The 15,072-nt window shown below is 40.7% G+C and overlaps 1 protein-coding gene across 5 annotated transcripts in view; it reads left to right on the forward strand.

The window, feature by feature from the left end:
• Positions 1-15,072, forward strand: part of elf1 (E74-like ETS transcription factor 1) — a 38,037-nt gene that overhangs the window by 10,455 nt on the left and 12,510 nt on the right. Inside the window, exon 1 of one of the 5 annotated variants that reach the window (XM_034544168.1) lies at positions 17-328. The exons of 1 other annotated variant lie outside the window; for it this stretch is intronic. The gene's annotated coding sequence lies outside the window, so the exon portion shown is untranslated. Of the gene's footprint in view, positions 1-16; positions 329-1,922; positions 2,030-15,072 lie in introns of those variants that run through there. 3 more of the 5 variants (XM_034544165.1, XM_034544169.1, XM_034544167.1) reach the window with 3 other exon arrangements.

The raw sequence follows: 15,072 nt of genomic DNA on the forward strand, positions 1-15,072 counted from the left end.
TCTGCCTCAGGGCTCCCCTACCAATGGTGGTAGTGCTGCGTGACTCATGGGGAGAGGACAAGTTGCTTCACTACACTTCTCCTTTTTCTGCTTCAAACAGCAGCCATTGTCTTTTTTTCTTCTTTTCTCTGTCCTCTGCAGTTTTGTTTCAGTTGCTGTGAGAAAGAGGTGTGAGGCTGGCCGGCAATCCACACATTCAGACATTTGGATTATTCCCCTTTTTGCTCTTTTGTTGTCGCTTTTTCCTCTTGATTTTCATTGGTTACTGTGAGCGACACTTGTTCGGTTGCTATTATGGACATTGTCACCCGAATCCTGAGTCTTTGAGGTTAGTGATGAATAGTTCTCCTCCTCCTCTTCACACTTGACATATGTTGTTGTTTCTTGGTAATAGAAACACATGCCGTAACATAGTTTTTCTTAGAATTTTTAAGATTAAGACCCGAAACCATTTGATTTTTACTCATTAAATCGTATTTGTTATTGAACAGGCAGCTAGATGGGTCGCCATAATGAGTACCTTTTGGTTTTATCGTAGCAGTTTCATTGGCACTCGTGACATATTACGGTTTTGTTAAGGGAGCTTTTTTTCCCCACATATAATGTTTTCCAAGCCTACCTCTTTATCAAAAGGTGTTCAATGAAACAGAAAAACAGTATTAATAGTACTGTGAGTTTTATACATGAAGCTTTTCTGTTGCGCAGATCAAACCAGTTCCCTCAAACTGGTTTGAAGTTGACACTTTCTACAAACTTGACAACGCGCAAGCTCAAGTAATGGGTTTGAGTTCCTCTGTTTGTTTGTTCTAAGAACCAATACGAATTACAAGATAGTTGCTTTTCTTTTATGAATTGTTGCCTTATATGGTGTGCCGAAGCAAGGGCGGGAACAGTGTTTTGCAAGCCCCTTGACCAAGCCCACATGTATTTTTCAAGGTGTAGTAATCTGTAATTACATATCATGTTGATGTTGATGATGTTGATGTTGCTTTTGATCTGTGATTGTTTTCAAAGTGTAACACAGTCCTTAATTAACATGTTGAAGACTGCATCAGTTGGAACAAATACTGTTGTGGTTTTGCTGTTGTTGCGCTCCAGAATCTGGTGCGTGGACTCTGTCATTCAGTGTTTCATCTTCAGTTCATCAGAAAAAGAGGGTTCATCTGGTAAAGTAGAGCCACGCAAGGTCCTCTGTTCAATTTGGAGAGAAGTTTGGTCCTACAGTATGTTGCTTCCTCTTTGATGCCCATATTAGTTGACCTTCCCTTAAAGTAATTCCCCCCCATCGGCCAGTGAAGTTATTCGGCTTAATGCTGGTGAAAATCTGTTTCTAAAAGTTGCTCAGTGCAGCAGAGATACAATCACACTTCCTGTTTCACCAGAAATCTACTCTGCACTTTTCTGCACCACACAAGACATTGTGCACATTCAATATCACTGAATAAACACGACTACAGTTTGAGAAGCGTCTAGATTTCACACCCACTTTTTATCGATTCTGTCTGCAGTAAACCATGAACCAGTACAGATTGTATCCAGTTTTGGTTGATCTTTTTTGTATCAAACCGTATGCAAAAGACCAAAGCTTGAGATTCTTTGATGGGTTCGGCATTTATAATGATTTTGTTGATGTAATCTCTGACGTTGCGTGCAGTTGAGGCCAAATACAGGCAACTGAGGACAGATCCCAGAGAGACCAAATATATATCTGTATACTTTAGGCTCAGTCACATAACTATTATTAGGTTTGGATCAATTAGCCTTAGACATTTGTATTTAACACCTGTTGTAGTATCGGCACATGACGCAGTGAGTGAATAGCGAGTTGTGTTGAGCAGGTGAGTTTGCATTTTACCTAACTATTCGTACTCTGTGCCCACCCTGATTTGGATTGTAAATGAGGCCGTCGTGCCTCAGAGGATGAACTCGTGCTGAAGGTGGTGTTTAGTGAGGCTTTGTGTGTGTGTGCCTCATTCAGAGGACATAGAGGCTGATGAGGAGACAGAGAGGGGCTGGACAGTAGTATCAGGTAGGCTCCTCTTTCAATACAAAGTCAACAAGTCTTAGCCTGTAATTAGATCATTAGGCTTGGGCAAGATGACGGAGACGTTGCAAGAGAAGGGCATGACGAGAGGAGGAGGAGGGGAGGAGTTTATTAAAGTCCCAGCATGCTGAGATATGTAAAAGTGAAGGACTTATTCAGTTTAGTTACAGGCACATGGTTCAAAGAGAATAAAAACCGAGCCAACTTTGTATGGTCAGGTAGAAATAGTTTTTAATGCCTTGTATTGAACAGACTAAAGCATTTTGTTCTTTATATGCATATCATATCTGTTGGCTGCAATCATGCAAATATAATTAATTTGTGCAGGCTAAATATTATACTGATTGAATGTCAGTGCCATATACAAGCTTAAACTCGACCTGTTTGGTCTTAAAATGGAAAACAAATGGAGAAATCCTTAGATATATTCAAAGTTAAAACTAATACACTATTTTAAACTGAAAGGAGACCAGAATTGCATGGTGATGTCTGATGAAATATTTTAAACTGTTGCATTATTATCACCCATTTATTGAGGAGGATGCCGAAAACCAGTGTACTCATAGTGAAACTAGTAGATACACATGTCTTCTTCTTCCACAGTCATCATCTTTCAATAAAACTGTTTGGAAAATGTTAAAATAAGAAAGCGTCAGCACTCCTATCCTGTTTCGATGGTTTGTTTGGCTGTTTTTATATTGCTTCAATAGATTTGCATTATGTTTCCATATCGGTTTCTCCATTTCTTCTGAGATTTTCCATGGCACTCTCTTTTTCTGGAGTGGATGTAGGCTTAAAGGTTGAAGAAGTGGGCTTGTGACGGGAAGTTTGAACTCCTGTCACTGGCTGGAAAAAACTGGGTGGGGAAAGTTAATGTGTAACACTCTCCTCTGCCCTTATGGCGACTGTCAAGGTGCCACTGAGCAAGGCACATGCTGTAGGCCCTCAGCAGGCCAAAGCCACTTGTGCGTCTGTGTTAATATATTATCTACTCTCAGGAAACCCTCCCTTGATAAATATAGTGAAATCGATTGAGCAAGTCTCCCCGTGTTGCAATTGTCTCAGCATACTAAGAGCATGCTGGGACTGGCAGAACATAGCAAACCAGAGCTGTGATCCTCACATCTGAACACAGAGCCCCGTCCAGACAGATCTCAGTTCAGCCCTAAAGATTGTGATATGTATGAGAGTAGCAGGGATGATACTTTTGTCCTCTTGTGTTTTTCCTCAGACGTCTTTACTGAGAACTTGAACAGGATGTGATGTAATACTGGACTTTTCAGTGATAAGAAAACAGATGATGACAATCCAGAATATTCAATGATTGGCTTCGGTCTTTCAGATATTTGAATTTTTGCATTACTGGTCGGTGATGGTGAAGTGACAATACTTTGAATGAACCTTTGATAGTAATTTGCTAATTATTTATTATTATTTATCACATTCAAATGTCTTTAAAGCCACTAAACATGAACAATTCTCAAAAACGCTATAGATTTTTTGTTAATAGTTTACATGCAAAGATTTGTGGCAGACAGTCTCAGAACGCCCAAAAAGTGTTGCTATGATACAGAATGTACAAAAATGCAAGCATACTGTATATCTCACTGTTCTGATGGCATAAAAAAGTTCACTTTTCGTAAAGTCAAATTTTAGGCACATGGTGGTGTGTTCTTTGTACTATGGCAGTCTTACTTAAATACAACAAATAAATGGCAGTGCATTGCCTTGCTTACAGTAATGCAATATATTGCAGTATATTGAATCGTAACCCCTGTATTATGATACGTATTATATTTGCCAAATTCTCGCCAATACACAGTCCGACTAAAAGCCCTAAACGAGTTGTACGAGACTCAGAAGGAATGAGTGAAAGACAAGTGTCATGTTTTCAGACAGACAGAAAAAAGGGAGAGAGGGAGAGAGAGAGAGAGAGAGAGGTAGATGTGGAATATCAGGTCACACCTTTTGATAACACTCTTGGTTATGCAACGTACCATGCCAGGTCAGGGCACAGATTCGGTGCTGGTAGAAGCAAGTCTCCTCTTTATATGGCTGCAAATGGGCCCACTAGTCTAACACAGGGTTTCATATATGTTAACTCAACTAGTGTACTTAGGTAGTTTTACTTTACTATTCAAAATGATGCTACTTTATGCTTCTACTACATTTAAATGGGAATGTTGTACTTTGTTCTCCTTTACAGCTATATTTAATTGTCTTTATCTACATACAAAGTTCTGCTGCCCGTATGTGTCCTTTTTATGTGTATTTTTGAATGTTGGAACTTTACTTTTATTTCAGCATTTGTATATTGTGGATATGATACTTTTGCTCAAGCAAAGGAGCTGGATTTAACCAACAAACACGCACACGCACACACACACACACACACACACACACACACACACACACACACACACACACACACACACACACACACACACACACACACACACACACACACACACACTTCATATACATTTCTAAATAAAAAGTTTACTTTTGTTAGTGGATAGCATACAACTAGAGTGACGATGAGACCATTAGATGGTAAGGAATAATTATATACACTATTCATGTATCATGAACTACCAGATATTCAGCTATATGAGCTGATACTCTTCTATTTCTATTTTTGGAAATGACTCATTTTAAAAGCATGCAGTTCATGTAACTGAGTTTATTAGTATACTCAACTATTTCCTTTTGTGTACTGCTTTACTGTGGACATTGTGATAATGCATGTCTTGATTAAAGTGTATCTGTCCCGCGTGCTTGTGTGGGTGGAAGCAGGTTTGAGGTGCAGGTTTACTTTGTGCCAGATAAAAGCAGCATGCAGAACCTCATAAAAATTTCCATTGCAGATTTCTGTTGGCCCCATCTTTGTTTGAAGCACGGTTATTTGTTACTGTACTGTCATTTGTAGATATGAGAAAACAATACAGCCAGCTATAAATTGCTAGAACCTTACTATATCATGCAGTGGCCTGAAAATACATTCACACTGCAATGTTTTTCTTTCCAGTTACGTGGGTTGCACCCTTATTGAGGTAACGTGGTTTAAAAAAAAGGGGTGTGTTTGAACATAAAACTGACATACTCCTGTGAAATTCGTTTTAGCTGATGTCTGTTGCCAACTCCCTCACACTCCCTCTTAATTTAAACATCATGTTGTCTTTAATGCAGTAGCACTTGGTACAAAGAGGCATTCTGACCTAGGCACTGCATGAGGGAAATTGATTGCCCACATGGTATGTGCAGGCTTTGGACCCAGACACCCAGCTGCACTGGTGTCTGTGTCTAGAAGCCTCAGCAGCAGGCTGTTATATGGAAAACTGGCCATGCCCATAATGACTCCTGCACTCAAATGATCTGCTGAACTCCTGTCTGAGTGGAAAGGTTTCAGTTATGGAGGCCAGAGCTGAAGTTCATTCATTGCCTAATATATTCATGTCTTGAAAGCTCTCTTTTTTGCCCCTTTCATCGCTTCCTCCTGCGTGTTCATGAAATGCTCAATGACCAAAAAACGAAAGGCTCAGGCATTTCATTTAGCTTAAATTTAGCCTCAAAGAGCCACATTTACCAGCACCAGGATGCCCTTTCTGTGAACATGTGTCATGTCATGCGATTGGTTTGGTGGACAGGATGTGAGGAACAACAAGGGGCTGAACCACAGGTCTGAAAGATAAACACCCGAAACACATCAAAGCAAACACACATACAAAGCTGCTGGCATATTTGGGGGTTTAGTAACTCTAGAGAGACGTTTTCAGTTCTTCAGAATGTTGCCCATCAAGCAAATTCTATTTGAAACTGAAACTTCTTACATTTTTGCTTAATGGCCGACACACATTTCACTTTTCTCTCTCTGTGTTTTCTGTTTTTATTTTTTGTAAATATGTTTATTTGCTTTCTTGCTGATAGTTTTATGAAAAGATTGACACCACTCTCACATCTGTCCTTTAAATATAAAGCAACCGTCTGCAACTGATTAGCTTAGCATGAAGAAGAAGGGGGAAAACAGCTAGCGGGACCAAAGGCAACACAATCTGCCCACCACTTCCTCCAAAGTTCACTAAAGCAACACCTAATATCTTGTTTGGTTCATTCATACAAAAACCAAAAGGTGTGGTTGTTGTTGTTATGGTGTTGTGTTTTTACATGTTATGGTTTTACAGCAATTTGCCGTACTACTTCTTGGCCAGGTATAGTAGAAAAACAGTTATTTAGTATTGATTTGAGGGAATTAGATGTGCTGGACAGATTTACCTAGTTTCCACCTATTTCGCAGTCTTTATGCTAAACTAACGGTCCCCTGGCTCTGGCTTCTTATGTACTGTACGGACAGTCTCATCTAGTTCTCCCAAAATGTGATGGTGTTGGTCATTAGTGTAGCTCCATTTACATCATATCAGTATTGTTGAAAGTGTCTGATGTCATCTTTAGCTGTAACTTTGTAATACTGCTATTTGTGATTAAATGCCAGCTTCTTCTGATTAATTTATTTGATTCATCCAGTTAGAGCAGTGTACCACAATGGCAGAAGCACTTTGACAATCCATCAGTTAGTTGTCTGTTTGTGCTCGTCCGGCTTTGTCTTCAACATGCTCCATTGCGGGCCTTGAGCTGACCGAAGCCCACCAACTCTCTTTTTCTTGTACCACAGAGCGTACTTTACTAGCCCTCTCCCTAGCTTGTTCCTAAGCAACAGCCACTCCTTGTTTACCTTTTTGAGTTTGTCAGAACAACATAACCCCCAGCCCCCTCGCTAGACTGATTGTCAGGCCTCTTTATTCAAAGTAGTATTGAAGCAAAGGTTCCAGTTTACACAAGTCAATAATGTATGTACCCTCCGAAAAAAGTAATAACTTTAAATTATTTTTTATTAAACTCTTATCTTGTTCTACCTCCAACATTTAATTATTACAGTTCCTTAATATAGGTAAACAATAAAACCATGTACATATTTTCTTATATGACCAGATTGAGCACGTCTGTTGCTGTAGCCAAGTAGTTTATTGTCCTCATCTCCTGCACCCATGCTGCACCCACCCCACCTCCTGACTATCATAAAGGAGTGTATTTCATAAAGCCTTCTCAAATATTGACCAGGCTGTCCTTCTGCTTCTTGCACAGGCTCACATACTTCAAATACTTGAAATTAACCTTTGATTGATGTTTGCAAAAAGATCAATCAAAAAGAATATGATTGGTATTAGTACTGTTAACTTTTACATTTTTGGTAGTATAGAACAAGCTTGTCATGACAGATGTCAAGCTCAACTGACTGAGGTGCAAGTAATGATGTCATCTCTAAACCATGCAATTCCAGCATTCACCATGACCTCATGAGTTGTATTTTAGGCGTGTTAGTTCAGTCACATGATCTAACTGTTCTTGTCCCCATTTGAAGTTTGCACCTGACATCATGACTCAGCACTTCTGTCCTCAGATCCCGGAACGGGGCAGACTTTTACCGGCTTCTAGACTAGAATCATTGGCCAGCGATACCTAATACCACACTGACCTAGTATCCAATTGTGTGAAATCAGATAAGCTCTCTTGAAGGGGCTAAGCTGTCTCAGTGTGAGTGGTCCTATCTGTGAGGCTTTACAAGGGATCAGATGAGAAGAGTTGATTTAGTTGTTATTAGCTGCTAAACTGAAGCTTGATCTGCAGGGATCTTGAATCAGGCTTTGCCAAAGCTGCAAATTAGCATTTTTCTTAGTGTTTTAACCTTTCCCACAAAAGACTCATTATCATACATACTAGATATGAATGTAGTGTGACATATTGTACACTGATAGAATTGATAGGGGATTCAAAGGAATAATTAAATTTTTTGGGAAAAACACTTGAAAAGATTAATAATCCAGCCAGTTAGCTCAGTTTAGCATAAAGACTTAAACAGCTAGCCTGGCTCTGTCTAACGAGAACAAAATGTTCATATGTTAACCTGTGGGTTTACCTTTTTACAAACAAACAAAATCCACAAGCTTCAGTTTTACAGACGGGACGGGGTTAACTCTCTGCTGGTAGTTGGATTGTGTTGCCTTTTTGACAGAGTCTAGCTTCTGATCCCTGTCTCCAGTCTTTATGTTAAGCTAGACTAACCGGCTGCTGGCTCTATCTCCATATTTGCTCTACTGATGTGAGAGTGACATAGATTTTCTCATCTAAGTCTTGGCAAAAAGCTATTAAGCATAATTATCAAAACGTTTAACTATAATTTTAAGAAGAGCTTGACCCTGAAGTGCATGACACTACTAGAACAATTATATAATTTAATCTCTCGTGGATTTTATTCCCTCTCTAGGCGTAGTGCTGCATGCCTGACTATGGGTGGACACATCAGCCTGCTTGTGTCCAGACCTGTTTGGTATGCAGCCTCCTCTGCAATAGCCGGGTCCCCTGTTCCCAGCCTTGACTCAGACTTGGACCCCTGACATTTCAGCGCTCCATCTGAACACGTATGCTGCAAGGCTGGTGTGCAAAGTATTTTGGCAAAGTTCATACAGAACAAAAGCTCCAACCCTTTGGGACAATTAGCTGTTGTGGGAAGTTACATTATCGGTTGGCACTGTGGTTTATATTTTGAGAAAGAGAAACAGGAATGTCGTCCTTGTTTTTATTCAATGCTCAGTTGAGAGTAATTTGCTGCTGGTATTTGATGTCCTCTTTTGCTTTTTTTGCTGCCAGTATACCTGTGCTGTGACATGTTAGTATTGGTATGAATGTAAACACACCAGGGACGGGCTGTGTGGAGAGGCAGGAACAATATGTAGCACAGTAGCACAGGTTTTAGAAACCCCTCAGGATTTGAATTTAGCTTTGGTCGATATGTTTTAGGAGAGTTTGTGTACAATTGTCATATTGTGTCATATTTTTGCTTTTACAGAAAGTTTATTCTCTAGCATCCTGTACATGTCTAATGACAGTGGGGGGCTTGCTTACTGTATAAAAAGGGCACATTTAGCTTTTCCAGTCTAGTCATGCTTTAAATTGCTCCCACACAGCAGCCAAAACAGCAGCAGAGTCTGGAAGAAGCATTTCAAATATGTGTGCAAGAAAGGATTCAGCAGGGCAGTGTGACTCACGCGCATACTTTTATGACTTTTATCCTATCCTATATACCTTTTTGTGTTTTAAACATTGAATCATTCTGATTTTACACACAAAAGAGGCTGTAACTCGATGCTTCTAGGTCCATATTGTTTTCAGATATACATTTTCAGATCTCCAGAACTTAATAGATTGACAATTTTCTTTCTGTCTTCTTGAGCCAGAAACAGCATATGCTGTATGGTTTCATAAAAGAGACACTTGGACAGCTGCTTGTCCACATGCATGACAAGAAGTGTTCATTCAAAAGCAGATTATAATATGAGCACATATAAAATAAATAGATCTATAAAAACAATGGAATCTCAACATTTGTTTAAGTTCGGCCTGCAGAAGAATACTTCATAATATAGCAGAGAAACCAGCAAACTCAATACATAGCATTGGTTGACATAGTGTCTTTGTATGTTAGAATATGTTTTGGGATCTTTTTGAGAAAGGGTTGTCATTTTGGATAGGACCTTGAGTTCCTAGAGGTAATTCCTTTTTTATTAGCAAATAGCATTGTCGGGATTCTCATTTTAAACCTGCCCTAGCTGTTGACTTTTTAAAATGTAAAGCATCTCAGGTGGTAGATTCTACATGTTAGATTATATCAGCTGGAAGATCAGACTTTAGACTTTAACAGGTTAGTCATTTTGAAAAGATGCACCTTTTGGTACCCTCATCGTACACATAATGTCCAGATGCTCTAATAAAATGGTACAGCCTTGTGGGCAGTACAGCAGCGCAGAGCGCATCACACTGTGATGTTTCAGGTTGCAGATGTCTTCTCTTTAACTTTGCTGCAATTTCCTGTCCTGTTTTCACAACTTCAATGGTTCTTCCTATCTGTGACATGTGGCCTGTTGCCACATAATAGAAATAGGCCGCTGGGGGTAATTTTTGATAAATGTTAAGATGAAACTTGCTTATGTTTAGTAAAAGCTAGTTTTGGATTCAGCTGGTAAGAGAGCAGTCACGATGGAAATTAATGACACATTTTGAAGGATTTGTATGATACATTTCCAGGCTCATTGTTTGTTCATATCAACCAGGAGCATAATTTAATTGGAATTTAGATGGAATTTTTTGATACATTGTTAATGAACAATACGGTACGTGCTTTAGGGTGGTTATTCTCATAAAAGGTTTGCAGGATGCCAGTTGCACACACTGCAGTTTTTGTACTGATACACTTATATACTCGTGTTCTGACCGATAAGTGAGAACTGTGAGACAGGAACTTTGCAGTTTCTGTAAAACCGACTCATGGGGCCCCGTAAGGGATGGGTGGGGGGGTTAGCGATGCTGTCTGTGTTTGCGTGTCTTGTGGGGAAGAGATCTCTGCAAATGGCAGGTGTGGCTTTGAGAGCCATGTTGTCATTAAACAAGTGTAGCGGGCTAGAAAATGTGACGTTTGAGAATATCTAATGGTTTCACATTTGCAGATGTGATCATCACAATAATTTTTATATTTTACTCATGGAGATAATTCTAGGAACTGTATTTTTGGAAATGCTACCTGTGTCACACGCCTCATATCAGTGATATCATGTTGTTTGAGAAGGAAGGAGGGGGAGTTGAGAACTTTCCGCTCTTACACAGAAGAAGACATTTTCTTCTGAGTGCGGTTTAACAGACAGGAAGCAGCAGAAACCCACTGCTCAGTGATGCTGTTCCTGTGAATGCAAGATTCACGGGTCAGTTTGTGGGTGTTTTTCTTCTATCCTGTTTTAAAACATGTCACTGCTTGTATATGAGGTATATATATATGACAGAGAACAGCCTGTAACACATGTGACATTTCTCTTACATCTCTAAATGAAAAATGACCAAAGAAAAGGGAATCTGCTGTTTGAAAACGTCCTCCAAACCATGTTATTCTATTAAATCTAATGTCTAATGTTTAAAAGAAAAAAGCCAAACGTGATAACTAATTGTGTATTAGTTGGCACAAACAACTGTCATGGGCCCTTTTACTCGAACCTGAGTGGAAAAGTACAAGGTCCACAGGAGATGAGATTAAATTCCATTCTCCATCTGAAAGCCTGGGCTTGAGGTGACGTTTTTCTCCCTGTCTTCATTTGGCCCTGGCACAGCAGAGCCAAATGTCTACTACTTTAAGATAGACACAGTGAGCGCTGGTTCGGACGCAGTGCCCCCTCGTTTGTGTTTTCTGATGCCTTGTGTTCTGCAGCTGCATGCTGTGAGCCAGTGTCTGTGCCTGCCTCTGTGCCCGTCTCTGCCATTTTATCACCACACGCACGGCGTGGCCTCCGGATTGCAGAGAAAGCACTCCTTTATTCAGCTCAACATAGTGGAGTTCGAAACGTGGCGAGACATGCTGTATTGTGCAATGCTGGGTGGATAGTAAAATGTAGAATGCACAGTAAATACTGTACACAAAACTGCTTTTATGGTGCTGACATAGTGCTGGAGCAGCAGTGTCTGCCATTAATGCAACTCTTTAATTACTGTCTTCTTACTCGACACTTCTTGAGTTAGCAGACGCTTTTCCAACACTACACTATGACCTACTCCTGATATCATTCCATCAACACATTTTTTTGTTATCTTGAAAAGTAGTACACATTAATATACATGCGTTGTCTTTCTTTTCGTTCACTAAAGTGAGCAGTGAGGTGTTTGAGCCATTTTCCTTGGCACTACACGTGCTATTGTTACATACTGGTGCTAGGTTTAATAACATCTGTACAAAAGGGACCTGTTGTCTAGAAACCTCTCCTGATGCCCATATGGGCTATCACAGGGCTCCAGGAATGAGCTCCAGCCTCATATCACTGAGTCATTTCCTGTACAGGAAAGCACAGGATCCTGCAAAAACAGCATGTTTGTGCTGACAACCATTCAATAACATGGTAGTGGTAAGCCCACTCATGTTCTGCCATCTTACACAACATTGTTTCTCTGCACAGCTGAGTTTGGAAAACTGCACCTTTGCAGGACTTTTTTTTCTGTCTCAAAGCACTGCATGATGAAGGGCAAAATCACTGCTTCTGTCAGCAAGGGTCTTTAGTAAGTGGAGAGAGGACTAATTTCAGTTTTTATAAGCCATACACCTGTGTGGGAAATACCAGGAATACCTTCTGCTCTCTGATATCTTTAAGTCCTGTCACCGCCGTGTTGCAGCCATCGCAGTACACTGCTGAGCACCTGAACAAATCTGCATATTTGTAACTTGAGCTGAAAATGGCTGATAAGTAAAGTTTGTCCTAGTTCTTTTTTCGCATCTCACAATGTTTGCACTCACCACATGCAGAGTGAGTCATTGCATAGTCATTCAATTGGCTTAAATTACCTCCTTTCATGGTCAACAATGAGCTCAGCTGAAGAGTCTAAAGGAGGGGGAAGTAGGGCCTTCTGGGAATGCTCCAGTTGTTCATGAATCCTGACTCTAATTGGTTGTTATTGCGACTGGCAGTCACCATGCTGTAGGGGGGTGTAGGCCAGTGTTTACTTCATACTCTTCACTCTTCTGTGCACCATGCTGCCATATATAACAAACGGAGGAGAGGAGATTGCCGAAAGAAAATTACATCATCATGGTCACCGAGAAGAGCCATGATGGAGCCATACTATCAACTATCCATATTAGTGATTATCTTTTTTAAATTATTTAATTAAAAACATTATATTTGGATTCATTATAATGAAAACCGTTTTTTGTTTAGACATATTATAAATCCCTACATTGCACAAGCGATGCAATTAGTTTGATACATTTTGTAAAGCTGAACTTTGTGTAATGGGAAAGAGACCCAACCAGAGAGATTTATCACCAACTCTTCAGTTCACGTCAGCTGTTTGGAGTGTTTTCTTAGCACACAGCTAATTTTTTTAGCTCTCATCGGAGTTGTTTTCAGATGCTGCAGACTGCTGTTTTCAGAAAACAAATGAGTGTTACCTTCACAGCGACAAACAGATGACAGACACAGTGAGCAAAGAGCTGGTGAAGATAGCGGAACACTTAGCAGATAAAGGGACAGATATTTCCCTTAAAGTTCACACTGCATGACTTTGTAAGCCATCAGATGGCTGCAATGTTCTCACTAGACACCTTGAAGCTCTCTTGAGACATGAAGTTGTTGTGGTTTTCACACTACAAGATTTTTTTACCGAGACGAATCATCAATTAGGTCTCCAAACTGCGTTTTGTCACAAAAACAAAGGCGAGAAGTGACACTTGTTGATGTTTTGGTCGCCACGTGTTCACACTCCCCGCAGACTCCCCAACTGATCCAGATACAAAGCATGCTGGAACATCTGGAATACGATGCACCAGCCTCTCGGCCTGCTTCTTTGAACTATTCAGTACCAAGCCAAAGCAGATTTGCCTTTTGATCTGGGGGCTTTATTCGGGGAGCTCCAACAACTGTGGGGGAGTAAAAAACCAGGGCTAACGTTATGTAGTGTGAAGTAGGCAAAAGGGGTTGGTGGAGACCAAAACAGAGCTAAAATGAGAGAGTGACACATTACTCCAGACGAAGGCTTCTGTTGCTCTGTGTCTGCTGGATGTGTGCTAACACGTTCAACCATAACCACTTCATGAGGTGATAATACATCAATATTGTGATTGCCGCTTCTTCAGCTGCTCCCAAGTGGCCCAGATTTAATTAATGCTTTTTTGAAACAGTTTATTAAGATAGTTGTCAACCAGGGTTGTACCTCTAGAAAGCAATGGGAATTATAAGGAAAGCTAGGGAGGGATGACATGCAGCATATATGTTTGGTTGGATTCAAACTCGGGACGCCACGGTAACACATTTCATGCGGGTAGGATGCCCCGCCTGGAAACCACACTAAAATACTCAAGTCTGTCAAAAGAAGGCCCCACCCATAGTGAGTCACATGCAGTCTATTTGCTCTGTGGACTATTATGCATTGAACAACATCCCTCCCTTCGCTGTTCTCCTCCTCTTCTCCTCTTCATGACGCAGTAAGTTCACTTACAACCCGGCCCCTGTGCTGGGACAAGGCAGCTGTTGTCATGTGCTCGGGATAATGTGCAGGCTGCATCTGACTAATGGCTGGCTCTCTTGTATCCCTGTCTGCTGTTAGCATGTGCCAACTAGCATGTGCCAACAGTCTGATAAATTGTAGTATGAATACAGCAGACAACACACATACAGAGATGCAAAAAAATCAATTAGACACAAAGATAAAAAACATGGGAAACGGGAGTGGAAATTGTACGTCTATCTTGATTCTCGTTTCCTGTCATCTGATAACCCGTTATTAACTTAATAATTTACCCCCAGTCCAGCCCGCATGCTCGTGAGATGAAAATGTCACACTAACGGCTGCTTAAACGTCCATAAAACAAACAAAAACTGTGACAACGACAAAAGAGGAACCAAGATGCTCTGTTACAGAGGACCGCGGTGCAAGCTTCTCGGATGTGGGAGAAGGCAGCAGGGCAATTTTTGGTCTTCACAGAGGGCAGATGAGGCCATCTGTTGCTGTAAACATGTGTGTGGTCCATGTGAAATTATAATTGCAGTCACCAGGTGTCCACCGACGTTTCTTCCCATTTTCTTTTTTTACACAGTTTATACATCTTCATGCAATACATCCCTCTTTTTTTGCTTGAGTCTGGTAATGGCTTGTCACACTCTCCCGGCGCAAACATGCCAAGAAGTCCAGGTCACTGAAGAGCTCCAGACAGATGGCGGCAGCATCCCGCTTTGGCAGATGTGGGCATGGACACTGCCCAGCAGAGACGGCAAGAGGGACTGACTGGATGAAACACTAGCCTTCAAAAAGATTTAGTTTCCTCGTCTCTCTCTCTTCTAGCTCCCGAAGCGATGCTTTCCGGACCACGGCCACATATTACTATTCTGTCCGGATGCTTAGCAGGAAGATAAACAAAATCGTAAAATGTGTTTGGCCCCTTTGCTCCA

The sequence above is a fragment of the Cyclopterus lumpus genome, chromosome 10 (assembly GCF_009769545.1).
Source record: "Cyclopterus lumpus isolate fCycLum1 chromosome 10, fCycLum1.pri, whole genome shotgun sequence".
Lineage (NCBI taxonomy): Eukaryota > Metazoa > Chordata > Actinopteri > Perciformes > Cyclopteridae > Cyclopterus > Cyclopterus lumpus.